The sequence below is a fragment of the Haliotis rufescens genome, unplaced genomic scaffold (assembly GCF_023055435.1).
Source record: "Haliotis rufescens isolate VD_foot unplaced genomic scaffold, xgHalRufe1.0.p SCAF_1, whole genome shotgun sequence".
In the NCBI taxonomy this organism is placed as follows: domain Eukaryota; kingdom Metazoa; phylum Mollusca; class Gastropoda; order Lepetellida; family Haliotidae; genus Haliotis; species Haliotis rufescens.
The window spans coordinates 27,980,467-27,994,931 of record NW_025963779.1 but is presented as its reverse complement, the minus strand read 5'-3'; the positions used below and the strand labels follow the sequence as shown (position 1 = coordinate 27,994,931).

General features: G+C 40.7%; 1 protein-coding gene across 3 annotated transcripts in view; it reads left to right on the top strand.

The window, feature by feature from the left end:
• The first annotated feature begins 1,654 nt into the window (after window positions 1-1,654).
• The window catches only part of LOC124149485 (major facilitator superfamily domain-containing protein 4A-like), a 28,277-nt gene continuing 15,466 nt past the window's right edge, over window positions 1,655-14,465 (top strand). The window contains exon 1 of one of the 3 annotated variants that reach the window (XM_046521104.2): window positions 1,655-1,762. The gene's annotated coding sequence lies outside the window, so the exon portion shown is untranslated. The other 2 variants (XM_046521106.2, XM_046521105.2) reach the window with 2 other exon arrangements.

The window sequence follows — 14,465 nt, the reverse complement described above, 5'->3', positions numbered from 1 at the left end:
TGACACATCTTTGCATGTGATCATAGAAGATGCTAATATAGCTGCTCGTGATCTCAATAATGACTTGGACCGAATTTCAACAGAATGGGCTGCTAGATGGCAAGTTAAATTTAGTCCCGAAAAAACTGAATCTATTCAATTTACCCGTACAGTAAACCTCAGTCGCAAACCTAACTTATATATATGAATGGATGTACAAAGCCATAAGCACCTAGGTATTACTTTACAAAGTAATTGTACATGGAAAATGCACATTGATGATATTGTAAGGAAATGTTGTCCTCCAGTTAATTGTTTAAGGAGTTATAAATATCGTCTATCCCGAACTACCTTAGAAACTATGTACAAATCATTTATTTTACCAATTTTTGTATATTGGAGTCATATTTGGGACAACTGTGTTATTGAACAAGCTAACTAATTGGAGTGAGTGAATATGGTTTTACGCCACCTTTAGCAATATTCCAGCAATATCACGGCGGGGGAAACCAGAAATGGGCTTCACACATTGTACCCATGTCGGGAATCGAACCCGGGTCTTCAGCGTGACGAGCGAACGCTTTAACCACTAGGCTACCCGACCGCCCCCTAACTTATTGAAAAAAATTACACTCAGATGCTCTTAGAACCCTATGTGGCGCTGTCCGGGTACGAGTCATCTGAAGATTTACAATGAAACAAATTGTAAGTCAATAAAAGACAGAAGATACAATTCAAAACTGGTAATGTTTTACAAAGTGAATAAACATTTATCCCCGGAATATCTTTGTAGTGATAAACAAATGGGATTAGCATCTTATAAATAACGGCAATTAAGTGTTTCAAGGCATGTAGATGGCATGGATCCAGGGTAATTAGGCTTTGGAATCAAATGTTCATTCAGACAATGGTTGTCGTAAATCAGTCGCTATGACACTTCCATAAATTACACCGCAAATCTGAAGAAAACACACAACTACCTAGAAAATGAATTTCGTTTTCGATTCGCCATTACTACAATAATTACAAATCCAATCATGTAGAGGGATTTTAGGGAGAGAATATGTACCTCGGTAATGTGCCACCACGAAATTTACTCATATGCATAATACTGCCTTCAGGGCTACTGAGTGTGGCGAAGTAAGGTGAAATTGGGTTAAACGTCGCCTGCAAGATTATTGCACTGACAGAGCGACGTGCATGCACGTGTGTGTATTGGTGCTTCACAAGTCCGACTAATGCTGATTTTAGCCCGCTATGGATAATTACAATCAATACCAAATTTTACATGTAAATTTGATTCAACTCTTTCATAAAAAATTATATATATATACCATTTTTTTATAAATGATATGTGTTCACCGATCAGGTGTACCATCAAAATGTGTTCGTGATGATGAACTCAAAATCAACATTTGTGATGAGACGCGTGTGCACACCGTAAACCGGTCGACTTCCTATGCATAACAAGGTCGACGCGTCCTGCGGTGACACACCGAGAATTCGGACGAACCTCAAATCACACATAACTTTTGGATAATGACGCCTTAAAAGATAAACACACACACAAATTTATTTATATAAAGCGAGTCATAAAGACGTCATATATATAACATGAATAGGACATGAATAAAATGAAAGATAACGAAAAAATGCACCCTGATCACTTGGGCGACACCTGCCGGGCTTTGTGTACACATAAGAGAGATTCCCGATTTACACACAAATTGCGTACTGTTAATACGCACGTGGGTTTCCAAGGCCGATCTGGGCACCGCGAGAGGTGAGTATGAAATACGCGTATACTCGCAATGTAAATCTGACAAACAGGTCGGTGTTGCTGTGAAACTGAGTCAGCATTACTGATGTTTGTTTACTATGAATGAACTCGCTATCGTTATGGGGACCTAACAGCAACTCGAGCTACACATAGGCGGTAAGGAAATGTATCCCTGTTTTTCAATCAATGCGAGACCTCTGTTCAATCAGCCGTCACTGGGAGGTTTTCGCGAGCACAGATCGAATAGCGATTGGGAAGTTCCAGCACATCGTGTCCCCTGACGTTAGAATGGTCGAATGTGTATTGCAAGGTTTATATCATCCATGTTTATAAACATATCAGTAGCTATGTCATTTGTCAATTTATGTGGACGTGTCATGTGATACAAAGGCCACCTGAGTTGTACGAGATCTGCTTTCGCTAAATGTCAACATCTGCGGGTTCGGACCGTGCCTTGGGCTTGACTGCCATCTTAAGCCGACAGGCTGTGTGGCAGGCCGGGAGTACACGTCATCCGTGACAGTAACCGTATGTATTATTGCCAGGGAACTAACTGGTCTATTTGTGTTGAATTTAACATTGACGGGTTTGCACATGGTTTTGTAGACGGGACACAACCCGAATTCACGGTTTCACAGCCTTACTGAAGCACGAAAGCAAGCTGTTTCACAGCATGGCCGTTGAACAGCGACACAGTTTCACAAACTGGCTGTAGGCGATGTGACATGGGGTACAATGTCGCGTCCAAGATTATTGCACTTATTTAGCACGGCGTGCGGTGTGTGTGTGGCTGCTTGTACTTGTCCTGACTGATGCCGATTTATAGGGCTGGCCCACTGAGATACCATGCCGCAGTTTAACATGCATACCCCGCTGAGACACAGTAAACTGACTCCGAGCCGACCAGTTCTTGTTTGAGCCCCTTAATGCCGAGCACTAGGCAGGGTAACAATTTAAGTACCATCTTTTAACGTCTTTTTGGTATGATCGAACCCCGGACCTTCCGCTCTCCGGGCGCACGCTCTATCAGTAAACCACCGACGCGTTCAAAACTGGCTGTAGCATATATATGGGACCACAGTTTCACAACCTGACCACATGTAGCATTGGGTCACAGTTTCACAACCTGACTGTAGCATGGAGCCACAGTTTCACAGCCTGACTGAAGCATGGGGCCACAGTTTCACAGCCTGACTGTAGCATGGGGCCACAGTTTCACAACCTGACTGTAGAATGGGGTGTCACAGTTTCACAACCTGACTGTAGCATGTAGACACAGTTTCACAGCCTGACTGAAGCATGGGGCCACAGTTTCACAACCTGACTGTAGCATGGAGCCACAGTTTCACAGCCTGACTGAAGCATGGAGCCACAGTTTCACAACCTGACTGTAGCATGGAGCCACAGTTTCACAACCTGACTGAAGCATGGGGTCACAGTTTCACAGCCTGACTGTAGCATGGGGCCACAGTTTCACAACCTGACTGAAGCATGGGGTCACAGTTTCACAGTCTGACTGTAGCATGGAGCCAGAGTTTCACAGCCTGACTGTAGCATGGAGTCACAGTTTCACAGCCTGACTGTAGCATGGAGCCACAGTTTCACAATCTGACGGAAGCATGGGGTCACAGTTTCACAGCCTGACTGTAGCATGGGGTCACAGTTTCACAGCCTGACTGTAGCATGGAGCCACAGTTTCACAACCTGACTGAAGCATGGGGTCACAGTTTCACAACCTGTTTGTAGCATGGGGCCACAATTTTGCAGCCTGACTGTAGCATCGGGCCACAGTTACACAGCCTGACTGTAGCATGGGGCCACAGTTTCACAACCTGACTGTAGCATGGAAGCCACAGTTTCACAGCTTGACTGTAGCATAGGGCCACAGTTTCACAGCTTGACTGTAGCATGGGGCCACAGTTTCACAACCTGACTGAAGCATGGGGCCACAGTTTCACAACCTGACTGTAGCATGGAGCCACAGTTTCACAGCCTGACTGTAGCATGGGGCCACAGTTTCACAACCTGACTGTAGCATGGGGCCACAGTTTCGAAACCTGACTGTAGCATGGGGCCACAGTTTCACAGCCTGACTGTAGCATGGGGCCACAGTTTCACAACCTGACTGTAGCATGGAGCCACAGTTTCACAGATACACAGTTTCAAAGCCTGGCTGCTGAACAGTGACACGCTTGGGAAGCATTTAGTTGAGGGCAATATCAGCAGGAGTACATGTTGTACATCAGAACGCTCAGGTGAGTGATTACATAGCAGCCCGGACCCGTCACCAATAGTTACAAGGCAGAAATCTACAACAGCTCCGTTTATTCTAGCCTACACCACGTTAACTGTTACGGTTGATATAAATATTCGCCATTTTGAGTTTATGCTGAGTGTGTCGAGAATTTATCCAGTCATGACGGGGACGTTTGAACATGCAAGGTAAGTTGGGGGTGTTTGGAAGGAGTGATCTGAGGGACACACACGCGAGTGGGTACATGTTGTACCTCACCTCAGAGCGTACTGATGTGGGGGGTATAGCTGAGTGGGTGGGTACATGTTGGACATCAGGGCATACAATTGACTTGGGACATGTTGGACATCAGGGCATACAATTGACTGGGAACATGTTGGACATCAGGGCATACTATTGACTGGGAACACGTTGGACATCAGGACATACATGTACAATTGACTGGGAACATGTTGGACATCAGGGCATACAATTGACTGGGAACATGTTGGACTTTAGGGCATACTATTGACTGGGAACATGTTGGACTTTAGGGCATACTATTGACTGGGAACATGTTGGACATTAGGGCATACAATTGACTGGGAACATGTTGGACTTTAGGGCATACTATTGACTGGGAACATGTTGGACATTAGGGCATACTATTGACTGGGAACATGTTGGACATCAGGGCATACAATTGACTGGGAACATGTTGTACATCAGGGCATACTATTGACTGGGAACATGTTGTACATCAGGGCATACAATTGACTGGGAACATGTTGTACATCAGGGCATACAATTGACTGGGAACATGTTGGACATCAGGGCATACAATTGACTGGGAACATGTTGTACATCAGGGCATACTTTTGACTGGGAACACGTTGGACATCAGGGCATACTATTGACTGGGAACACGTTGGACATCAGGACATACATGTACAAATGACTGGGAACATGTTGGACTTTAGGGCATACAATTGACTGGGAACATGTTGGACTTTAGGGCATACTATTGACTGGGAACATGTTGGACATCGGGGCATACAATTGACTGGGAACATGTTGTACATCAGGGCATACAATTGACTGGGAACATGTTGGGCATTAGGGCATACAATTGACTGGGAACATGTACATCAGGGCATACAATTGACTGGGAACATGTTGGGCATTAGGGCATACAATTGACTGGGAACATGTTGGGCATTAGGGCATACAATTGACTGGGAACATGTTGGGCATCAGGGCATACTATTGACTGGGAACATGTTGTACATCAGGGCATACTATTGACTGGGAACACGTTGGACATCAGGACATACATGTACAATTGACTGGGAACATGTTGGACATCAGGGCATACAATTGACTGGGAACATGTTGAATATTGGGACATACAATTGACTGGGAACATGTTAGACATTAGGGCATACAATTGACTGGGGACATGTTGGACATACGGGCATACAATTGACTGGGAACATGTTGGACATTAGGGCATACAATTGACTGGGAACATGTTGTACATCAGGGCATACAATTGACTGGGAACATGTTGGGCATTAGGGCATACAATTGACTGGGAACATGTTGGACATCAGGGCATACAATTGACTGGGAACATGTTGTACACCAGGGCATACAATTGACTGGGAACATGTTGTACACCAGGGCATACAATTGACTGGGAACATGTTGTACACCAGGGCATACAATTGACTGGGAACATGTTGGCCATCAGGGCATACAATTGACGGGGAACATGTTGGGCATTAGGGCATACAATTGACTGGGTACATGTTGGACATTGGGGCAGAACATAACAGAACATAACGAGTTGTTTGGCTATTTTTAGCCTTATATACTCCCGGCTGACAGAATGTAATTATTTGGACGACTATCTTTGGGTATTAATGTATGTATCAGAATATCACGGGGAAGGTCATGTACTCGAAGGTAATACTGTGTTTATTAAAATATAATTTAGTTGCATGTGTGGCGGAGCGGGGCAGGACAGGCTCACCTTTTCGCGAACACCTAGTATCATCACTATTAGATAGTGATTCATAAATACATGCTCGTGACAAACACTGCAAACACGAAAACGTCGTTTTTTTCCGTATATGGTCATTGGACGGAAAAACGACGTTATTTGGACGTTTTCAAACCATCGTTTTTCCGTCCAAATAACGTCGTTATTTGACATCGGAATTTACTGGGAGAGAACGATAGCGTTAAGCTCCTCCCTTTCTTGATTGACATTGTCAATCAAGCAACAGCGTCTACCGGTATTTCTACTTCTCAGATTTCATTGGTCAGTCCCCGCGTGTTAATTTTCAGGCCCGTGTTTGACGCTGCACTCGAAGCGCTTAGCGGAAGTACTGAAATCAATCGTTCTGCGCATGCGGATTACTTAATGCCTTGACCAAATTTTCCGTTCTGTGCATGCGCGATTTCGCGTATTGTTTCCTAGATTTAATGTCACCACTATTTGACAATGGTTCATAAACACAGTCACGTGAAGGTTCGGAATCGTAACGAGTAACTCCATTTAAATTGAAGAGGATCCCCAGTGATATGAGAGATTCCAAGATGAAACTATTCTATGGCTATCTAGGCTGCCACCCAAACCGATCTAAACGGGACCCGATAGCTTATTGTATGCTATATAGTCATATGGAAGTGGACAAGAACTATACATTGTATTCCGGCCGATTGTTCTTGCATTTACTTATAAGTCAGGAAAATGGACTTAAAAGGGGAGTTGTTGAATGTAATTATTTTAATTATTAAATGTTGCCTATACACTAATCTGGACGAACTTCTCATTGTTCTGTTTATGTCATCCTATATACTATTAGTATGTTACCATTCTAAAGTCAACCTCTCACATAACATTATATTGTTCATAGTATCAAAGTTTAATCAACAATATCAAGAGCAGCGATTTAAACCACTGAAACACCCAAACACAAGGCTGTTATCAAGCGCTAGTGCAGACGTGATGCATCGTAAAAACTGTATCGTGATGTCTTCAGAAATTCAATTATACTACGAAATAGTACGGCTAACGCTGACTCACCGGTGGAACAAAGACAATGTCGCTAATGCAGATATAACGTATTTGAATGTTAATACTAAAGACAAACAATAATTATTTTTGCAGTGACGATATAACACGTATACACGTTTATTGTTAACTTTCATCAGTTTTGCTCTTCATTTTAATAACTTTGTTTTCACATATATATGTAGCAATACCCGACAAGCATGTCATACATAATTATGGGGCAGTTTACAATCTTGTACTGACTTACTCTGGTGTTAATGAGCGAAGTTTATTGGCTTGTGTGTAAAACCCCGTTTTTCTGGTAATCCTATTATTACTTAGTTTATTTCTATCTAATGACACCCTGTTCTCTGGATCATGGCTCCGTGACTATCCATAACAATTAAGATGAACATTCAGTTCAAGTAAATGAATGAGTTTGTTTTGACGCTACAGTCAGTCAAAAAACCAATGCTGTGAGGTTTGATAATACACTTCTACCAGGTCGAACATCGTGGATCCTCATTTTCTGCCTAAAGAGAATCATAGTTCATATGCTAATTCATCTGCGAATGCCCTCCCACTCAAGATGACCTATCATCTATCCCCCCAATCTCACCCCCCACTCACCCCCCCCCCCCCCCCCCCCACACGCACGCAAACACGAACACACGCACACACACACACACACACGCGCACGCACGCACGCACGCACCTGACCTAAATAACCTGGACAGGAAATACTGCTGTAAGCCTCTGGTCAACTCAGCCGCGCCGCCGCAGAATGTTCGTCCAACTCTGCAGGGGGCATTCTCAGTGGCTTCAAACGCGCTGAAATGTTTTCGCCTTGTATCCAAGATGGTGGACAAGTGAAATCGTATGAAATTTGGCTATTTTAGGTCCTATCTCTTTTTTGATTACCCAATAAAGTCAATTCATAGTTACACGGTTGTGAAGAAGCTTACAACTTTATAAGACTTATTCATCTCATTCCAAAAAAGCTACTCGCGCTCACATAAAGTTGTAGTTATTATGTCACTGTTTTATTTTTTTTTAAATATATTACATGTTCAACAATAACAATTAAGATGAACATTCAATTTCCGATATAAGTAAATGAATAAGTGTGTTTTACGCCACAATCAGTCAAAGACCAACGTTGTCCGGTCTGATGACACACAATCTACCAGGTAGCACATTGTGTACACCCTTTCCCCATTGAAGTCTCCACTGTGGGTATTCCTGGGGACGAAAAGGCCCCATGTACCTAGGAATTCCATCAATACATTCATGCGCAGCATTCTCTGCCTAAAGAAGATCATATAGTTAACATGCTAATCGAACTCGAACTACCATCCCGCTCAAGATGAATGTTTTATTTAACATCCAACAGGCCCACATTTACGCACGCACGCACGCACGCACGCACGCACGCACGCACGCACGCACGCGCACACATATATTTGGATTTACCAATCCCTGAATTGAGAAGACGTGCGTTACGAAACTCCTCAAAGTCATCATCAATATCCGTTTATGTCTGTGATATCATTACCCATCCAAAACCGAATATACATTTATTGTGTTTTCTTGACAACAAATGTTATAATTAGGATAACACTTTCTGAGTAAAGTACAGATTCTCGTACTTTCTTGGCTTGAGTCCCGTCCGGGATTTGAACCCACACTGTGAGTGAGGCACCCAATCGCCAGAACACAAAGTTGGCGATCTAACCCAGCCACCGAACCAAAAATGTTAGTCCAGATGACGTATACTTTGTGTACTCCTCTGACAAGAGAAAAATGGCACGGCTTCTATGACCGAAAGCTTTGAACCAACAATGCCTTTAAGAAAGTGGTCAACAGTAACACACATCATATTTGGATACCACTTTCTCAGTAAACTACATATTTTTAGGGTGGAGATAATAGACGTTGATGGTTGATTATCAATGGACAAATTAAAGCCAAAACATAACTTATGAATGATTGGTAATGGGAAATGGACAATGGGCAAACGGGAGGCGGGGTAATCAGCGCCATGCCAGTTATCTGTTGGCTTCCCTTGTTGCGTTCCCTTCTTTGCTATCTTTTTACTTTTGTTGTTCTTACAGGTACAAATATATGTTCTCTGCCTCATAGCATTTAATAATATTCATCTGATGAAGGAGAAAGTATTTATTCCGAAACGCAGTGTTCCTCCGTTGACATCCATAAATATTTTTCCTTGTGTGTATCAGTTCTTAATGCCCTTCAAAGACTCAATCTAGCTTTGTTTTTAAATGTGGTGATACTTGCGTAGAATATAATATGGTCATGCCTATATACATTTGGGTCTTTGTCTACATAAGCATTTAGACATACAATTTAGAGCTAAGGACATTGCTAATTCTGCAGGCATGATGTACACGCCACAGCAAGCTGTGATCTTTATTCATACTTTAGATATTCGTAATGGAGATCTGTAACTGAAGTTTACCGTAATCTTCCGCAACTCTCACCTCCTGACCAGTTGAACGTCTTAGTGCATTCAGATGCCATTGTAAAATTCCAGGCTGCCCCTCTTTCTGTGATGTTTTGACGGATGAAATCTGTTGCGTTATAATAATCTCTGTTTGCTGCTATATAATATGTACATGTTGTAAAATATTTACGATATTTTAAACGTGTAATTCGATGCATATGCAATGCAATGTGAACATAAGTGCGGATGCACGAAGGCGGTTATAGTCATAGTTATACTGCGATGGATGTAGGGGAATGGTAGGGGGGTGTATGTATGTATGAAAGCACGAATACCGATACATGAGGGCGGATATAGTTATAGTTCGATGGATGTTGGGGAATGGTGGGAGAATGGATTATGTATGAAAGCATGCGCATGTATCCATGATGGCTGACGTAGACATAATGGTGGGGAAAGAAGAATGTGATGTGTGTGTGTGTGTGTGTGTGTGTGTGTGTGTGTGTGTGTGTGTGTGTGTGTGTGTGTGTGTGTGTGTGTGTGTGTGTGTGTGTGTGTGTGTGTGTGTGTGTGTGTGTGTGTGTGTGTGTGTGTGTGTGTGCGTGCGTGCGTGCGTGCATGCGTTGTGATACGAGGGTTGGCGAACATGTTGTCAGATGATTGTGTGAGTAAGTTAAGTGGTTGAGGATGTGGCAGGTATGAGTATTGATACATGGAGACTTGGGGTTGGGGGACTGGGTGTGCCTGTACTGAGGTCTTTTGTTTCACTCACTTATAGTGTTTTCTTTCACTCAAATACTGTTTTACGCATTTTAATGACTGAAACTGTAGTGACTCAAAGGTCATACTGGCCGGGCATTCAACATATCTACCCCAACTACATACGTAGCCATTTTTATGGTGTACAATTCTTCTTCTACCTCACACACACACACACACACACACACACACACACACACACACACACACACATTAATTGTTTTATTAAATGTATCTTCGAGAGTCAGTAAGAAACTAGAAATAACTGCCTTTGTTCTGTAAACCTCACCAAGTTTCAGCTTTCGCCTCTTCCTTTGTGGACTGAGGTTTCACATTTGTAAAATGATCTCTCTTATCTGTCTGTACCATCAACTTAACTGCCCTCACCCCCTGCAGTTTTCCCGTCCCATATTGCCAAGCAGGTGACCCACAAGGAGGAATACCGCCCTCCCTCAGTCCAGTGATACTGTGCCTAGCACAATATGTTGGGGATACGTAGCCTTGCTGTGGGCAAACATTTTGTAACAATTTGGCAAACTTTGATATGTAAACAGCAAATATTATTCAGTTTTATTTCAACAAAAACGGAAAAAATCGGATCCTACTTATTTTGTGGATACCATAACAATAAATCAAGCCAATAGATCGTTTGAGCTGGCATGAATATAAAAAATAATTAGCAAGTCGATAGTCATAATTCCCTATGTTAGTCCCACGTGAAATGTTCTTCATGAATAGAATAGATGGCTGATAGACGTTCGACCGAATAATATCATTTGCTAACTTCAACTGTTCATCTAATTTCCATGAATGTATGTTACATAGTTCATATGTTCATGGGCCTCTTCACTGAATGTATAGTGTGGAGGACTACTTCACTTGAGGATAAGTAACATAAATAATTATGATAGTATTGCCATTATTATTCCTTCAGATTATTAAAAAAAAGTTATTATGTTTTCATAGAGAGAAAGAGGTATGGAGATTGTGAGATTATTTTTAGCATCGGAATCGTTAACATAATTCTTAAAGATATTATGTTTTGTTTGTTTGTTGTTAAATGCTGCACTCAGCAACGTAAGGATATTAAAACATTACATTTAGGTTCAGTTGTATTTTTATATTTGTATCATTTTGCAAATGTTACAGAGACCTGATAAGGGATATATAATAATGTATAGTCGCTATTCTTAAAGTAAGAATATGTTAGATTTAACAACCAGAAATATTGCACACAAGAGGATATTAATCATATTTCATGACACTATTCAACGTCGAAGTCAACGATATTTGTGTATGTTACTGCTACATGACACGGATACGTCACGATAAAGCAATTAGAAATTGGCATTTGATGATATAAGATAGCTACGCGATAAATCACAAAGAACAAAAAAGGAAGCGATATTTATTTCACGATAAAACATTGTTCTATCATGACGTCATTTATTGAGATTCGAACATGCACTCGCAACTTGAAAAGTAAAATTTGTAAATTTGACCTTATTTTTGAGAGGCATGTGTCTAGTGAGTTGTTCCCAATAAATGTTGCTGGAGAATCCGAAAATGAGAGTGATATGACAATCGGTATTGGGAGAAAAGGTACAGATGATTGACGAGAAAATTGTGAGAATATGCGGGACCAAACTCAAATCCTCAAATGGATTTATCTAGCATGGCCGCTGTCGGATTCTATTCAAGGAATCATCATTATATAAGTAAAGGTAAATATTGTCAAGCGTGTATTTTTTCCTAATTTAACACCCTAAAAGAGGCTGTACGTAATGTTGATATCTCATATAGAAATAAACGAGTCTCGGTCGTTGTTTATCGTACAATAAACAACTCCCACTCGTCGTTTGTTTCTTAATTACATGACCATATACACTAACATTAAATCTTTTCAAGTTTATCGGTCAACAAAAGCGACATAAGCATTTCCATTATCATGAGAAACCCTTGCCAAAAGTAGCGCCAACTGCACCATTGCGTCAACATCAGGAGCATGTTTCATGATTCATCATAATAAATGATGACATTGGATGCTCGCAAAAACGCGAGCTCATTCCGATCCACTAGTGGCACCCGCCACAAACACATCCAAAGGCAAGCCAATTGTTCACCCGAAAAGGCAGAGAATTGCATCTGACATCATTTTTGTCATTGATACGTCAAACCTGGAAATGCCGTCTACACGTCCAACACAAAGCCCTAGCCAGGACCCAAATCCTTCAAACCCGGCCAAAGATCTGTTTATTAAGTACATTTCCCCCTAACCTTAAATAATCTATACTAGTTCTGAAGTAAATCCTATTTACCCGTATGAATCGACTTATGTTATTTATTGCCGATAAACAGAATATGCACACTTTCTGAAAGTACTGTGTGATAAGTCACGCACCAAACCTATACTCTCGATATACATGCTGCTCTTACTTAAAAAAGAATATTGGGTTAACAAGATACGTATATTAAAGTACCATGCTTTCCTGATGTGCTCTCATTCTAATTTGAAATAATGGCATAAATAGTTACCACTCATCTTTCAATATTTTTCAAGGTTGGGTTAATCACGAACATATTTGAATATGTACAACATCTATACTTACTTATCTTTATACTTAAAGGCATCAGGTTTGTCTGTCATAAGACCCCGAAACAAATATGTCCAACACAGCCCAATATTTGGCTCTTGGCTCCTTGTTCTTATATTTTATAAGTATTGTTTAAACAACTGTTTTTTTCTGTAAAATATGTTCATTTCAGAAATTAGATGTTATTCTAGCATTAGGTCTGTGGTACGTTTACTGCATCAGCATTACATTAAAACGATATTACATTATATAAATCCATGCAGAGGAAATGCTTAACATTTATCTTTTAAGAAAGAGTGCAGGACGACTTGCTTTATACATATAAATGTGGACATATATGTATGGACATTTGGATGATACAGATATACCTCCTTAAAGATAGTGTTCGTAGATGACTGTAGAAAATGGAATAATTATGTGAGTAATCGGGTTAATACCACGTTCAGCAATATTTAGCCATATTGCGATATTGGTTTCCAACATACAAGACGGACCATGAAATTATGACTGATTATAACATCCCAGAATCTCCGGTAGAAAAAGGGCTCAAAGCACGAATTAAGATCACGAGATGATACTGATGTATGTATCTGGACATATATTTGCGTAGGATTACTACCTTAATTCATCAGTATATATGTATTTTGCATAAAAGGATATTATAGGATCGACGCTGACATGCGCATATAACCTATTCACCAGTGCTGTAATATTTCATTTCTTCTGACACATATCGACACGAGAAATTATATTTAAATTTAAAAGGAGCCCAAGTGGGATAGAAATTTTAGTCTGAATCTGTTGAACAAGGCTTGTTTCATTTTGGGCTATAGCATTGCCGCAAGGCCTGGGCGGAAGGGAACACCTGTTTGCACCCATCAGATACCAATCACAACTTCTCTCTCCAAACGAAAACAAAATACGAAAAATGTCGGAAGTGTATCCTTCTAATTTTCTATTTAGATACATGTTTTAACTTTAAAGTAATTATATGTATCTCATGTATTATTGGTATCTGTGATGCTGGTACTGTTTTGTTGCCATTGTGTAGCTTTTGTGGAGTTATTATGAATATCAAATACATGCCTTGAAATATGGACTTGTGAAAGAACTCATCATTGAATCATTTGCATTTAAATTAATGCATATACCATTTACTTGGCGTGTATGGACATATTATCCATCTACTTATACACACTTATTATGGACATATACAGAATTTCATTGTACCTTATTATTTAAAAAAATACCCGTGAAGATCCGGGTTAGAATAGGCATTCAACAACCTATGCTTCTACGAAGGCGACTTGGCTCGCTGACTTGGTTGATGCATGTCATCGTATCCCAAATGTGTAGATCGGTGCTCTTGATGATAATGACTAAATTGTTTGGTCCAGACTGGATTATTTACGAACCACCGTCATATAGTTGGTATATTGCTGAGTGCGGCGTTAAACAACAAACAATCAAACAAAATCTAAGTGTATAATTGTTAAACACCTTCCAACAATGAGAAATTAAACTTATATTTTCTAAATATTCTGTTATATTTATAACATAATTTGATTCATAATTTAATTATTGCGTTGCTTTCT